We start from the raw sequence: 14,781 nt of genomic DNA, 5'->3' as shown, positions 1-14,781 counted from the left end.
GAGCATGCAGACAGAGGGAACAGGAGCTCAAGGGCCCGGAGGCAGAGAAGTGCCTATGTATTCAAGAAAAGAGCGAGGAGGCCGATCCAGCAGGAGTGAGAGTCCCAGGGTAGTAAGAGGTACGGGAGGTAATGGGGCCCAGATCATGTGGGACGTTGGGGTCAAAGGAGGACTTTGGCTTTTACTTTGAAAGAGATGGGAGTCCTTTTGGAGTTTTCTGTCGAGGAGTGGTGTGGTCTGACTGACCTCATAAAACTCAGGCTGCTAGCTCAGCCAGTGTGGCTCAGTGGTTGAGCCTTAACACATGAACCAGGAGGTCACCGCTCAATTCCCGGTCAGAGCATGTGCCCAGGTTGTGACTCAGTCCCCAGTGGGGGCCGTGCAGGAGGAAGCCGATCAGTGATTCTTTCTCATCATGGGTGTTTCTATCTCTCCCTTTGCCTTTCTCTCTGTGGGGTGTGTGTGTGTGTGGGAGGGGTCTTAAGGAGTAAGTGAAGTAATACACTAAGAACAGTGTCTGCCATACAGCGAGCCCTCAGTAAGGGCAGAAGTGATTGTATTTCCCCTGGGCCCTGAGGGAACGGAGGCTCTGAGAGGTTGGTCAGTGGGACAACACAGTGAGAAGCAGCACAAGCACTGGATCCAGTCACGGGTGGCTGCCTTCAATTCCCACGCTTTCCCCACGTGGAGTCCCTTTCCGCCAGGAGAGCTGGTTTTGTGCTAAACACACCAAACCTTCTCACCTGGCTCCAGGGGTCTGCTGGCTTTGTCTTTGTGAGGGACACACGGGGATTGCAGGGGAATAACCGCCAACATGAGCGATCCTTCTTGGTCACGTCGGGGTGGCAAGCCTGGTCCAACGAAGCACCCCTGGTGCTTCTCCCATTTCGTCTTCCCAGAAACTCTAGGCCCAAGGTCCTTTCAATAAGCCCTTTGGCCCGAACCGGTTTGGCTCAGTGGATAGAGCGTTGGCCTGCAGACTGAAGGGTCCCAGGTTCGATTTTGGTCAAGGGCATGTACCAGTGTGTGTGTGTGGGGGCAGGGGGGGGGGGTGCAGCAGGCAGCTGATCAATGTTTTTCTCTCATCGATGTTTCTAACTATCCCTCTCCCTTGTTCTCTGTAAAAAATCAATAAAATATATATTTTAAAAAATTAAGCCCTTTGTGTGAAAGCGGGCCCAGAGCCGTGCAGTTACAGGAGGGGTGTGAGCTGGCGCAGAATCCAGGGTCCGCCCCGTCATGCGCCCAGCAGTTATCTATGTGCGAAACACACTGCTCTGTGGCGGCTCCGTGTCTGGACTGCAATAGGATTGGGGGAGGTAGATTGTCCCTCCCCCTACCCCACCCGACCTCCTGGACAACCCACCTGGGACCTAGCGGGCGGCTGCCAAAGTGCAACACCTGGGGCAGCCCGCCCAGCACCCCGCCAAGCGCCCTTCCCTTTCTCCTTCCCAGCCCTCCTACCCCCGGCCCACTCCCTAGGCCAGAGGTTCTCGGCCAGCGTGGAGGACGGCCTGGGGACGTCTGTTTGGGCTCTGAGGAGAAAGCAGTGTATGTCTGAGGTATGGACTCAATCTCACACCCAGCGTCACTACTCCTGAGCTGGAACTTCACCCCTCCGCACTACCCCTCCACGGCAAAATCTTCGTTCAGTTCCTTCCTGGCCTCTTGGTGCTCAGATTGCCCTGCTCCACTGCTGGGCCTCCAGATGTCCAAACTAGAATTCTACTCAGGGTTGAAGTTAACAATTTCCCCATTCAGACCTGAGGCTGGATGTGGGAAATTACAAAACTTCTGGGGGCTTGGTCTAAGTTGAGCATCCTGCTCTTTCTTTCTCCTTCTATCTCTCCCTCTATTTCTACTTCTCATCTCTGTCTCTCATCTCTGTCTCTCATCTCTGTCATCTCTATCTCTCCTCTATATCTCTCATCTCTGTCTCTCTCTATCTCTACTTTTCATCTCTCTCATCTCTATCTCTATCTCTCCCTCTATCTCTATCTCTTATCTCTATCTCTCATTTCTATTTCTTTCTCTCATCCCTATTTCTATCTCTCATCTCTATTTATATCTCTATTTCTCTAACTCTATCTCTATTGCTATCTCTGATCCATTTCTTCCTTCCTTCTTTTCAAAGACAATGGTGCACCGAAGGGCAGAATTACAGCATACACTTGAGCAAACACCAAAAATCTCCATCAGAAGGCAGCCTGCACACTAACCTGCACTAACTGGATGGGCTGGGTTCATATCAGCTGCTGTGCTTGCTTCAGGTGGATTTGGTATGGGATGTAGATTCGGCTAGATGTGACTGTTCTAATTTAAGCCACCAGTTGTAAATATATGTCCTGGTGCCTATTAATAACCCACAGTCAGCACATTTGTCCCCTGTCCCTCCAGTCACTCCAACAGTGACCCCTCTCTCCCCTGCCCTCCTCTCCACAGCTCTGTGTGCACTAGCCAAGCCAGCTGTGAACCCTGTGAGCTACAGGATCTGTGTATGCATTGCAGTTCTCCCCCTTCCTCCCCACCCACATCCCCCCTCCTTGCCGGCTCTTTTCTCCAGGCTGCAACTCTCTTTAATGGCCCTGATACTATAACCTTCTTCCAAGAAAAGACTTGGAACTTGAAGTATAAGGGAGCAATACCTTAAGTGTTACCTGAAATGGGGATTTTAAACTTAAAAGGGACCAAAGAAGCAGCTGGATAGAGAACAAGAACTCTAGGAATCCCCTGTTAACAAGGGGGCTCTCACCCGCAGTTGCCTCATCTATGAAACGGGTGTACCCATCCATTCCTACCTTGGTGCAGAGGATGGCAGGTTTCTCAATATCCCTTCTAGCTCTGAAGAAATGGAGCTGAAGAGAAGAGGAATGAATGCTACCCACAAGTCAGGAAGAGGGAATCTTCAGATATCAAAAAGAGCCTTCTGGATTGCTCTCCCCTGTAATCAGATGGCCACGTGTGGCCTATCCAGCATAAATACGAGGGCTCTGACAATAGCTGACAGCAGCAATCGCATCCTCAGGCCGCTTTGTAATTCCATCCCTTTGTCATCACCCGGTTATAACTCTGCCATTTCTTACAAATATAACTTCTCTGATCAGTGAATTCTTACGCACCCTGTAAGACCACACTCTCTGGGACAGTTCTGCACCCTTGGACCCTTTTCCTAACGATCCTAAAGATTTCCTATCTGGGTCACACGTAGAGCCCTTCCCACTTTACACTGCCACCTGCTCCCCTCCCTTCGCCATCAGATCTTTGAGGAAAGGGAGAGGGCCTTCCTCATCTATCCCTGACACAATTCCTGCTGGTCCTACTTTGAATGGAGTGAGATCATAGTACTTACAGAATGATCCACCATCTATAAAGGTCTCTCCCCTACATTCTCTTATTTAGCCCTCACACAGCCCTGGGATGATGGACACAAAGAGGTGAAGTGGCTTGCCCAGGTCGCTGGGTAAGGGGCAGAAATGGAAGATGTAACCCAGTTCCGAGACCACAGACCCCAGCTCGCAGGTGTCCCTGACTGCCTCCTGCTGTGTAGCAGAAAGCTTCTCCAAAAAACAGGGTCCCCCTTGACTCCTTTCTCTCCCGTCAAGTTCAAATGTCAGGCAGCCAAGATAACTGGGTCAACTCGCAAGGAAATGGAAGTTTCTGCCTTCCTTACTTGCTCATCATCGACGATAGAATGTCCAGTCTAAGAAAAAGTCTTATAAGATTTTATTTAAGTCAAACTGACAATTGCTAGGAAGCAAAATCTCAACAGATTGAGAATATGCTCTGGAGAACGGCAGTTTGGCAGCGTATTGTATACATTAGAATCAAAGGAGGAGATGCAAAGACCATTGGTTACATGAAATTTATGGGTGGTAGATTAGGGAGTTTGGAGAAAGCAAAATAGGGAAATCTCTGAAATCGGATAACAAGTAAAACAGAGAGACACATCTTTTACATTGGTACAGAATGGTTAATACAGCACATAGAGATGGTAGGCAGGGAGGTTGTGCCCTCAGGGGTCTGGGAAAGGGGATAACTCTGACATACCAAGGGCACATTATTTTAGATGCAAAAAGACAGGCTCACTTATGTCAAAGATTGAGTTTGTCAAGGGAGCTACTGGCCTAGGACTTCACTACCTGCCATGACCCACTTTTAAAAAATATATTTTTTATTGATTTCAGAGAGGAAGGAAGAGGGAGAGATATATAGAAACATTAGTGATGAAAGAAAATCACTGATCAGCTGCCTTCTGCATGCTCTTGCACCGGGGGGATCAAGTTTGCAACCCAGGTATGTGCCCCAACTGAAAATCCTGAAAATTGAACAGTGGCCTCCTGGTTCATAGGTCAAAGCCCAACCACTGAGCCATACCGGTTGGGCCTTGACCCGGTTTTAATTGGGAATTTTTATGTTCAGACCATCCTATGTGGTTACCTTTGGTCTTTGAGTTTGTAAGGCTCACCATGCAGGCCTCCCCTGAGCTTCTCGGGGTCGGTGTGTGGCCCCTTTCGTCCACATCGTCTGCATCCTCTAGCAAAGACCTTGGACGATGGAGACTGTCCTCTCGGAGGCCACCAGACTTCAGGCTTCTAACGTTCTGTGTGTCCTGGAGCAAGCCATTCAATACTCTGGACCTCAGTTTTCCCATCTGTAAAACAGAAGTTCAGTGTTATAAATACCCACTAGATGCCGCCGCATACAGAGCCCAGAGCTAGGAACTTGGGACATAGATGCAAAAATAAGCAGGACCTAATCTCTACCCGCAATAAATGTAGTCAAACAGGAGAGACAAGAATGAAAACATAGACCTCATGGCAGAGAATAACGTAGGTATGGAAGAAAGACTATTAATACCTGATTTGCTTATCTCATGGGGTTGTGCCAAGAATTAAATGAGGTCATAAATATCAAGTATTCTTAAAGCACTATGCACATATGGCTTCTGTAGGAGACATCAATTGGGCTGTCTGCTTAAATCTTCCTTCTTTTCCAAGAACTGCTCCTGTAGCCAAATCCACGTGGTAAGAGAGGTGCCCCCTCCGAAGCACCCACTGGTCATTTTGGTTGATTGATTCAAATGGGGCCATGGAGAGTCCTGGGAATGGGAATGAAGGAAACTCAGTCTCATCTGCCCTGGGCTCTGATTGTATTTTTTTTTTTTTTTTTTTTTTTATAATCCTCACCTGAGGATAATTTTTTCATTGATTTTTAGAAAGAGTAGAAGAGATAAAGAAAGAAACATCGATGTTAGAGAAACATCTTGATTGGTTGCCTCCTGTCTGCATGTGCCCTGACCAGGGCCCCGGGCCCGGGAGGAGCCTGCAACCAAGTCACATACCCTTTGGTTCATGGGCTGACATTCTATCCACTGAGCAAAGCTAGCCAGGGCCATCCTGGGCTTTTGAACAGAGGAGATATACATCCTGGATTTTCTGACATGGTGGAATGAAAATTAAAGAATAGAAGAATAAAACAGAAGTTCAAAGAGAAGGGAACATGAAAGGCAGAGGTCTTGGTTGAAGTCTGTCCCTGCCTGTCAGGAATGACATCCAGCTAGGACCATATTTAGTAAAGATAGCATGGGTAAGCTTCAACACTTGCCCCTATAAGATTCATAATAAACTATCTCTAAATTAATATAACTGTGGCTAATGTACAAAGGAAATCCTTTCTTCGCCCATGTAAGAGCTGTGACTCTATTTCATTCACTCATTCATTCATTCAACCAGTCAGACCACCAGCCAATGAATATTATTGAATGCCAAATATTTACAAAGCTCAATAAGAAGAAAAGAAGTTGACTGCACCCTCTAGGACACAAACCAGCCACTGGGTGTCAGCCTTTTAACCAGCTATCCCTGAAAGCTCTTGAAATTACTGAGGTATGTAGTGGGAGCATCACTTTTGATATAGGAACTTGCTGTCACTTAGAGTTATTCCTGAGAAATTCTGGAGCCTTAGACACTATGACATTTATCTGCCTGTCCCCTCTCCCCTTTCTGGTAGCATAAACTAGACTCACTTCTACCACACACATACTTTTGAGAGGTTGCCCTATCCCATTCCATGCTCCTCTGGTGAGACTATTAATCACAGGACCCTTCCCCTAACCACAGGGTGGACACGGGACTTAAGCAGGGCAATCAGAATTTCTTTCTGGAGAACCTGAATTTTGAGCTGAGACAAATACAAAGAGTCATCTCACAGCTGCACCACATGCAAAAGATCCCCAGGTTCCCCGATGAAGTTGCCCTGAGTACCCTACCCAAGCCTCTAATCGAAACCTAGATGCTATTTTCTTTCTTTCTTTATTGATTAAGGTATTACATATGTGTCCTTATCCCCCCATTGCCCCCTCTCCCCCTGCTCAAATCCTCACCCTCCTGGTGTCCGTGTCCATTGGTTATGCTTATATGCATGCATACAAGTCCTTTGGTTGATTTCTCCCCCTTATCCTCACCCTCCCTATTTTGAAGAATCTTTAATGAATCTATATTTACCATGAGCTTTTGGTGTGTGTGTGTGTGTGTGTGTGGGTGGGTGGGTGGGTGGGTGTGTATGTGTTTAATGGAATTCTACATGTCTGAAGTTATTTCAGGAAAGCAATTCTCTCATTTTTTCCAAAGCCCCTATTAGCTCCTTCCATATCTAGTCTCCCTTCTGCCAAGCCACCTAGGGCTCATTTTCAAAGAAAAAAGCACCAGGACCCAGATTCCAGAGTAGGAAGCCAGTGTTACTTAAAGGCTTATAATTTTTTTAAAATATATTTTATTGATTTTGTACAGAGAAGAAGGGAGAGAGATAGAAAGTTAGAAACATCGATGAGAGAGTCATCCATCAGCTGCCTCTTGCACACCCCCTACTGGGGATGTGCCCACAACCAAGGTACATGCCCTTGACCGGAATCGAATCCGGGACCTTTCAGTCCCCAAGTCGACACTCTATCCATTGAGCCAAACCGGTTTTGGCAAGGCCTATAATTTTTGTCATAAATTTTCTTGATGGACATATGTATTCTATTTAGTCAATACAGATCTCTCATGAAAATGCATTCTTAATCCCATAAAGGTTGCCTCCCAACACTCACAGAATCCCAAGTAATGGACCATGAATCCAGTCCCTCATTTCATAAACAAGGAAACTAACACCCAGTCACTCAATAATAATACTCAACAAGCAACAGCAGACCTAGGACCAAAACTCAGGTCTTCTTAACACTGGGCTGGAGTTCTTTCCAGTGTCTCATGCTCGGGATTATAATGCTCTTACCACACCTGTGAAGGTCTGGGCTCCTAAAGCTTCACCTGTGTGCTTTTCACATTCACACAGCTGTTTCCTAAGCTCACTCCAAGTTCTGGGTGACTAGGTCAGGAAGGGTTTCCAGCCTTAGACCCATTCTTCCCACCCATTCTTCCCATACCAGGCTTTCCAATAAAACAACCTCAGTGCTGGTGTGAAGGCAAACAGGCCATTGCAGGCTTCCTTCACTGTCGACTTAAACTGCCCCTTGGGGAGCCCCGGTGCCCCATTCCTGCCTGCTGAGCTGAGCTGGAACCATCTCAGACATCAGAGATGTGGAACTGTGTTAAACACCAAGACAGAAGTAGTCTGAGTATTAGATCTCTGGTCCTTGGCCCCCAATGCATATTTCTCTAACCTCTGCCGCACAGTCAGCCACATATCTGGGATTAGACCAAACATTAGCCATGGAACTCACCCTATTTGCTTCCTTCCTCCAGGACAATGGGGTCCCCAACTGGCTTTATTTTTGCATAACCAAAGAGCCAACTCAGACAATTCCTGCAAAACAGAATCTGCCCAAGGCCCTTTGTTGTCCCCATCGTAGACCCAGGCTTCAGCAGCTGCATCTTTTAGGGGTCAGCTTCTCTCTCTAATGAAATAATTGTTTACCTTCCTTGGGTCCTTCTGCCCAAGTATTGGGAGTTTTAATAGTATCACCATTGAACAAATGTTCAGCACCTATTACCTGTAGATCATTCTGCCAGGAGCAAGCAGTAGAAATCAGATACAGGCTTTCCTACATGAAACAGACAAAAGGTATGCAAGGCTGCAGTATCCATATCAGGTCTCCTGCACCAAATATGACAGAAAGGGCACGGGGAGAGGAAAAAGAGGGGAGTGGTGGAAGACAAGAAGGAAGAGGCAGTAATCAGTAGTTTGAAGACCATTTGCTAGTAAAACCAGAAGAGCCTGACATTCAGGCTATTTGAGGACAGCCTCAAGAGAGAAACCTTACTAGCCGAAACTACCAAAATAAATCCATTTTCTAAATGCATAGCTAAATTTTCACCCCCCCACAACTGCATATAGAAACATCCTATAGGAGTAAATTTTTTCAACACACACGATGCTGTTTCTGTTTGAAAAGTAAAATAATTGAGGTGGAGATGGTAAATGATTTGCCCACGATTGTGCCACAAGGCAGTGAAAACACTAGAAACTGGTTCTCCGGAGCTTCCTGGGCACTGTCTCAGATTGCACAAATGGCTGGCTGTTGGGTGAGCATTGCAGGTATCTATTACTGCATGACAAGCCACGCCAAATCGTAGTCACTTACAACAATCACCACCTATTTGTGCATGATTCTGCAGTTGGGACTGGGCTTACCCGGGCACTTCTTCAGATCTCACTCACCTGGGGTCACTCATGAGCTTGTCATCTTCAGGTGGGTTGACTGCAGCAGGATGATCTAATAGAAATGAACACACTTACAGGACTGGGGCTTTGATGCTTAGCTGTCAGATTTTCCTCTCCTGCTGATGTCATTTATTTGTCTAGCACAGGCTTACCCGGCTGCAGGAGTGTGCCAAGAGTGCCACCGAGGAGACGCAGTCCAGTGCTTCTTAGGCTACATTCTGGACTTGCGTAATGTCACATTAGTCAGAGCAAGTCACAAGGCCAGCCCAACTTCGAGGGGTGGGGAAATGGACTCCATCTCCTGATGGCAGGAGCTGCAATGTACTGTGGCCGTGTAGAGATAGCTCATTTCTCCAGTCCACACACACTGGCTATTATTATTATTATTTCTAGCCAGGAACCCACCAGCATCCGCTAGCCCTGCTGCCTATGGGGATGGTGGCAAAACATCTCCATTGGAGCTTGGGAGCTTGGAGACTTAGCCTAGCAATTGATGATACCCAAACTCCCAGGACATTATCCCACATAAATGCTGAAATTATAAATGCAGTTGCAGACCATCAGGTAATTGTTGCCTATGCATCCACACACATTGTTCTATGTCTCCATGCTTCGGCTCTATATTTTGTTGATCAATTCATTTTGTTCATTAGATTACACAAATAAGTGAGATGGTATGATATTTATCTTTCTCAGGTTGGCTTATTTCACTTAGTCTCCAGGTCCACCCATGCTGTCTCAAAGGGTAAGAAGAGATCCTTCTTTTTACTAATATGCTTTCTTGTTGCTAATGATGGCTTTGCATTTCCAAGGTTTTGTGTAAGTGGGATCACCTAGGATGTACTCTTTTTATTGTCTGGCTTCCTTCACTCTCAAGATTGAGTTTTACTCATAGTGTTGAGTATAGCAATAGCTTATTCCTTTTAATTGCTGAGTAGTTTATGCCATATGTCACTCTTGCCTGAAGAAGTTTGCCAAGTGTGTAGGCAAAGACAGAAACACACACAAAAGTGCCTATTAAGATTTGGCCCAGAGTCTAGTCTGGGAGCAGAGTTGAGAAACCTAGGAGAAGTACCTAGATAAGATTTGGCGTGGAGTCTAGTCTGGGGACAGAGTTGAGAACAAAATAGCATTGAAAACACCTTCCTCTAAAATTGAAGGGCTTGGGAAGGAGAAATGAAGGGAAAGGACTGAGGGAAGATAGGAGCAAATACGTTCCAGTAACAGTTGGTGCTGTGATCAAGGACACTGTGTTCAGCCATAGATAACTCCATGCGGCAAAGAGATAAGTGGGAGAGAATCCAGGAGAGAGCAGAATAAATGATTAAGACACGGAGAAGCTGATTTATGAGGCTGACTTAATAGAGCTCACTGAGGCTAGCTCATTTAACAAAATGTAACTGAACTAATTTTTCATCAGAGCCTAAAAGGCAGATAGAAAAGATTAGGAAAATGGCAAATGTCAGAGTTGGCTTGTCTAGCAAACCCATTAAGTAAAATGAAAACAACTTCTGCATTAAGCAGACCAGTTCTTGATCTAAACATGTCCTCTCTGTGTTCTGACAAACAGCTCATTGACATTCTCTCATTCTCTTCCACATTTCTTCTTATTCCCTCTCTCTTCCTTTCTGTCTGTGAATGTCATAATTGTACACAAAACCCTAGTTCTGGGAGTTCTTATTTCTTTACCTTTCAGGGGTCCTCAAACTTTTTAAAGTGGGGGCCAGATCACGGTCCCTCAGAGAGCTGGAGGGCCGGATTATATGAACTACTAATTCCTACTGTAACACCTCGGCTGCGCTCACTGCCCAAAAAACCCGGCGGGCCGGATCAGACTCCTCTGCGGGCCGCATGTGGCCCGCGGGCCGTAGTTTGAAGATGCCTGTTTTAGGGGAATCTTCCTGGTTGGTTCCTATTCATGGATCCATGCATCCATATCTGTATTCCTTTGGTTCCACTCAGTTGTCCTAAACTAAGGTTTATCCTCATCCCTTACCTCCTATCCCAACTCTTCTTTCACTTGGGACTTTCCTCAAGTCAGGAGCTCAGAAAAAGATAATAAATGATCCTTGCCCGGCTGGCGTGGCTCAGTGGTTGAGCATTGACCTATGAACCAAGAAATCATGGTTTAATTCCCAGTCAGGGCATATGCCCAGGTTGTGGGCTCAATCCCCAGTGTAGGATGTGCAGGAGGTAGCTGATCAATGATTCTCTCTCATCATTGATGCTTCTAGCTCTCTCTTCCTCTCCCTTCCTCTCTGAAATCAATAAAAATATATTTTAAGAAGATAATAAAAGATTCCTAATTCCACCATCCTTGTAACCATTTTTTTTCCCCCCTGAACTGCAACCACTCAGGTGAAATCACATTCTCTCAGTGTATAGTATTATATTGGAGATAATCATTTCCACATCACTATCAGTAGTGATGGAGCTAACACTTAAATTCTAACCATAGGCTTCTTCTATTAAGAATCCAGCCTGGGAGACTTCAAATTCATTGACGTTATGATATGCTTAGGTAGGAAATTTTGCAAGCAAATGAGGCAACAGTTTTTGCAGGTATCTTCAATGGTTCAAAGGCCATTGATCCGAAAAAACACAGATATGTATTTTTTTAACCCTCTTTGAATCATATGAATTAAATTATTTTTATTTATTTATTTGTTAATTCTCACCTGAGGATATTTTCTCCTTTGATTTTTTTAGAGGGAGTGGGAGGGAGGGAAGGAAAGAGAGAAATTTCTTGCCTCCTGCAAGCATCTGACCCAGGCCAGGGATCAAACATGCAACCACGGTACATGCCCTTGACCTGGAATCAAATCTACTATACAACCTTCCAGTGTGCAGGCCAACACTCTGACCACTGAGAAACACTGGCTAAAATCTTTAAAATTAAAATATATTTTAGTGTCAACATAATCATTAATAAAATTGGCCTCTTTCCATTTAATACCCTCTCTCCCACAACCAAAAGATCTGCTAGTAGGTCCTTATTTTGCAAAGAGAGCCTGGTACCTATTTGATGTGGACCTAATAACTTTAGTAAAAAGAAACTGTATAAAACAATAGTAATCTCAGCATCATCAAAATACTTTATGGCATACCTTTTTACAAGTGGTATTACACAGATGTTATACAAAGACCTTTCTTAATAGTTTATAATATAAGCTATCACATAATAATCGCTAGTAATTGTCATTTGTTGATAATTACCTACTATATACCACACTGGGTTTGTTTGTTTGTTTTTTGAGGTATTTTTGCATGTTTATAAACTGACCTGACTAGAAAGCACTTAGATTATGTTACACATATTCATTATTCTGAAATGTCAATAGTCCTTGATCTAAAGATATAAAAACCTCATTTAATACTTGCACCAGTCTGCATCCCCACCAGCACTACACTAGGGTTCCTTTTTCTCCACATCCTTGCCAGCACCTGTTGTTTATTGATTTATTGATAGTAGCCACTCTAGTATGAATGGTATTTTGACAGGTGATGACCTACACAACCTTAACAAATGCATCAGCTATCAGCTAATGGCAGGTGTGAGGTGATATCTCATTGTAGTTTTATTTTTAAAATGTATTTCTTTATTGATTTCAGAGAGGAAGAGAGAAGGAGAGAGAGACAGAAACATTAGTGATGAGAGAGAATCATTGATTGGCTGCCTCCTGCACAACTTGGCATGTGCCATTGGCCACAATTGAACCTGGGACCCCTCAGTCCGCAGGCTGATGCTCTATACCACATGTGTCAAACACAAGGCCCGCAGGCCAAATTCGTCCCGCCAGGCCTTGCAATGTGGCCCGCACCGCGCTGTCATCACTGCACTCCGCTGCGTTTCCATCACAATGACAGTTTATGACTGTTCAGTAAACCATTCGGCCCGCGATTTAGGCTGGATTTTAGATTTTGGCCCCTTCTCTGATTGAGTTCGACACCCCTACTCTATACACTGAACCAAGCCAGTTAGAGCTCATTGTAGTTTTAATTTGCATCTCTCTGATGTTAGTGACGTTAGCATTTTTTATAAAATGCTAATGTCACTTTTGCCATTTGTATGTCCTTCCTCCCCTTCCCCCCCCCCCCCCCCCCCCAAGAAGCCTCAATTTATTACGGAGAGCATACAAATTCCTTTCCTCTTAGGAAAAAAAAGTACGGTACTATTTCCCTTCACCTGGATGTTAGATATTCCTCTTTCACAGTCCCAGCTTACTTTTCTACTGGTACTTTCCGCGTCGGTTAAAATGTTTGTAGAGAGAGCTGATGCATTTGATAAGGTTGTGTAGGTCATCACTGAACATGTGATTTCCAACCATTCCCTTCTTTCGGATAAAATACTGCAATTCATTCCCCTTCCAGCCTTGAAGCCACTGGGGCCCTTGATTAGTTCTTTAGGGTGCTTTTCAAAATTTCCCAGGATCCCGATGTTATCATACACCCCAAACATAGCCCTCTTCTTGTTCCAACGATCAACCACTTAGGGGGATGGGATGGTGAGCCTTACAAAATACAAGTCAGGAACACCCAGAGAGAAACTTCTCTAGGTATGGGGCACCCAATTCCATAGGCACCTTCCTGTGTTCGCAGCGAGGCACCCTGCCATTGTTCTGTCTCCTCTGCAGCAGCCTACAGCTATAGCAGAGTGCTAGTCAGACGTGACCTTCTAGGAGATGACAGGAACCGCTTTTGCTGCCCTCACATGGGTATTAGGTGAAAGCAGCCATCTGGGCTTTACCCAGCTATATGTCCTCTTTAGAGAAGTATCTGTTCAGGTCCTTAGCCCATTTAAAAAATATATTTTTATTGAGTTTAGAGGGGAAGGTAGAGGGAGAGAGAGAGAGAAACACCCATGAGGAGAGAGATCAGCTGTTTCCTGCGTGCCCCACACTGGGGATTGAGCCTGCAACCTGGGCTTCCAACCAGGAATTGAACCATGACCTCTTGATTCACAGAACGAGAACGACGCTAAGCCACAGAGCAATGCCGGCTGGGCCCTTTGCCCATTTTTTAATTGGATTGTTTGTTTTCCTTTTGTTGAATTGTATGAGTTCTTTACATATTTTAGAAATTAACTACTTATCAGATGCCTTACTGGCAAACCGTGGTTGGCAAACTGCGGCTCGCAAGCCACATGCTGCCCTTTGGCCCCTTGACTGTGGCTCTTCTATAAAATACCATGGCTTGGGCGAGTCTATTTTGAAGAAGTGGCATTAGAAGAAGTTTAAGCTTAAAAAATTTGGCTCTCAAAAGAAATTTCAATTGTACTATTGATATTTGGCTCTGTTGACTAATGAGTTTGCCGACCACTGCTGTCAACTATATTCTCTCATATAATGGGTTCCCTTTTCATTTTGATGCTCGTTTCTTTTGCTGTGCAGAAGCTTTTTAGTTTGATGTAGTCCCACTTATTTATTTTTCCCCTTGTTTCTCTTTACCTAGGAGATGTATCGGCAAAAACTCTGCTATGTCAGATGTCTGAGATTTTGCTGCCTATGTTTTCTTATAGGATTTTAATGGTTTCATGAATTACAGTCTTTATCCATTTTTAATTTATTCTTGTGTATGGACTCGAATAGATACTTCTCTAAAGAGAACATACTAATGGTAAGTTTGTGGTCTACTTTCTTTTTGTTGTTGTTGTTGTTGTTGTTGCATTTACCTGTCTAATTTTCCTAACACTGATCTTGGTCTAATTGCTGATTATTCTACAGGCTCCTTCCATTGAGATTACAGGAAATATGGCAGGGATAGTAGCCAGAGAGGAAAATAGAGCATTAATTAACCCTTTCACTATTGAAGAGAAGCTACAATGAACCTCCTACATAAATATTCATTTGAAAATCTTCCACTGGACTGTTTTCACTCATTCATTCAACTAGATCCACCTGCCTATGTAATTCCAGTCTTTATTGTGTCTGCTGGGTGAAAATAGCAATCTCATTGGCTTACTCTGGGCCTCTTAGAAATAAATGGTGAGCCATTCAGGAGCTATACATCTAAGACAGCCCACAGAATGGTTTGTGCCCTGAGAAAGGTCAGTTATTTTTTGCCTTTTTCCTCTTTGCTTCTGTCACATGTTTCTTTCCCGTGCTTCTCCCCAACACACAC

The 14,781-nt window shown here is 44.8% G+C and overlaps 1 pseudogene; it reads right to left on the bottom strand.

Annotated features, from left to right (window-relative positions):
• Positions 1–12,767: 12,767 nt before the first annotated feature.
• LOC118730863 lies at positions 12,768–13,409 on the bottom strand (annotated as a pseudogene).
• Between the last annotated feature and the right edge of the window lie 1,372 nt (positions 13,410–14,781).

The sequence above is a fragment of the Pipistrellus kuhlii genome, unplaced genomic scaffold (genome assembly GCF_014108245.1).
Source record: "Pipistrellus kuhlii isolate mPipKuh1 unplaced genomic scaffold, mPipKuh1.p scaffold_m20_p_1, whole genome shotgun sequence".
In the NCBI taxonomy this organism is placed as follows: domain Eukaryota; kingdom Metazoa; phylum Chordata; class Mammalia; order Chiroptera; family Vespertilionidae; genus Pipistrellus; species Pipistrellus kuhlii.
This window is presented reverse-complemented; position numbering and strand designations above follow the sequence as displayed.